This window comes from Oryctolagus cuniculus, chromosome 5 (assembly GCF_964237555.1).
Source record: "Oryctolagus cuniculus chromosome 5, mOryCun1.1, whole genome shotgun sequence".
NCBI lineage: Eukaryota > Metazoa > Chordata > Mammalia > Lagomorpha > Leporidae > Oryctolagus > Oryctolagus cuniculus.
The window spans coordinates 99,140,925-99,143,042 of record NC_091436.1 but is presented as its reverse complement, the minus strand read 5'-3'; positions in this window follow the sequence as shown (position 1 = coordinate 99,143,042).

Here is a 2,118-nt window from a genome sequence, read left to right as displayed (position 1 = left end):
CAAATCTAGCGCTGACCCGAGGGACCCTAGAACTTCCAAACCGGGCGTGACTTTTTAATCTTTCCACCCTTTTTTGCCTTTTAATCTTTTTATCTTTTTTGATGCCTGGAGGTGGAAAGCAAAGGGGTAGGATCGGATCCCCTGGCCTTGAAGTCCTATCATTTTTCTACTCGTTTAGCGAATACCTTTCTAAGCGCCACTACAAGTTGGGATCTAGGATAAGATGCCACTGGCTTTTATTGCAAATGTCTTCGTGTCACAAATCTAAGGGGGAAATGCATCTGGCTTGGAAAGTGTATACTGCAGAACAGTGTGAGGATTCTTGTTACCTTCCCTCCTCCCGGCGTTGTGGCAAAGTGGGTAAAACTGCTGCCTGTGACATTGGCATCCCATTCGGGCACCAGTTGGAGACCCAGTGTCCCCTTCCGATCCAGCTCCCTGCTAATGGCCTGGGAAAGCAGTGGAAATTGGCCCAAGCCCTTGGGCTCCTGCACCCATGTGGGAGACCGAAAGAAGCTCCTGGCTCCTGGCTTCGGATCCCAGCCTTGGCCACTGGGAATATTTTTGGGGAGAACCGGAGGATGGAAGAACTCGCTCTCTCTCTGTCTCTTCCTCCCTCTGTGTAAACTCTTTCAAATAAACAAACAAATAATAAAAAAAAAAACAAACAACCTTTTCTCACCACCACCCCTTTGGAGAAAAACAGTATCAATGTGTTAAATCAGTGGCACAACCACTAAGAATTAGCTGACTGGATTAATAAGAAACAAAAACTGGAAAACCGGACAGGCACAAACTTTCTTTTTAGAGAACTATTTTTAGAGCAATTTTAGGTTCACAGCACAAATTGAGCCAAAAGTTTAGCAATGTACCATTTAGTCCTCTGCCTTTCCTCAAACGTACATCCATCCCGTGCAGAGGGTCCCTGTCTTAAAATGGATCATCTTTATCACTGAGAGCCGGTAGCTTACATTAGAGTTCACTATCTGGTGATTTTGGTCTCATGCAACGTGTTAGGAAATATTTTGCTTCCATTTTCTGGAAGAGATTCTGTATGGTCAATCTTACCCTAATACCAAAACCATACAGAGACATTACAGGAAAAAAAAAATCAGTATCTCCCATGAACACAGATAGAAAGATCCTCAAACAGTATTAGCAAATCTAATCCAACAACTTTTTTTTCAAAAAAATTGCTGATAATATCTAGCTCAGATCAAGGATTAGCTATTAGAGATTAAATGCATAACATGTATTTGATGTTTTTATATATTTCCTATGTGCCCCAATACTATTTTATTCATATTTCTCCAGATATGATTGCATGATTAAGAGTTATAATCTATTGGGTGTGAGTTAGGCCACTCGATCTTGGATGGATCAAGTCTTGTACGCATTTTCATTCCCTGGCACTGATCTTAGTGCCTATCATTACAGTGGTGTGACCACTTTGATGGTTAGTGGATAATTGTACAGACATTGATTCAGACAATCCAAAAATCGTAGTCAAAGCAAGGGCATTCCCACTTGGCTTACAGCCCAGAGACGCGTGGCCACAGTTATGGGACTGGTTCAGGCATTTATTCAATATCTTTCCTGAGCTTGAAAACTATAACATGAACTTCAAGTGGTGGCTTGTGAAGGGTCCAAAAGTCTCTCTCAACCCAGTGAATTATTTAGTAGGTTCTGACCATTTTAAAACCTAAAATCGACGTAAACACATCTAAATGCTGCTCCTGTGGCAAGATTAAATACTGTTTCCTCAACCTTTTGATTCCAAGTTTTAAACGTGTGAATTGGGTCGTTTCGTAAGGGACTCCGACTTGTGAGGTACGCTTAGAAATGTTTTCGAGGCGCTGAGAGGTGCATTCCCGGAGGTGCTGTTTAATAAGTCGCAGGGGGTAACGTGGGAGCCGCGCAGAAGTCCCACGCCTAAAAGTAACATACTGTTGGCGCATGATTCATTCAAGGCGCGCTCCCACGATCAAGGGAGGGGGTTGGCCCGGGGGGGGGGGGGTGGAGAGGGCCCGCCCACAATGCTCGCCAGCCAATGGCTCGAGTAGGGCGGACCGGGGGCGGGGGCGGGGGCGGGACTGTCATGGGGAGGTCCTTAAAAGG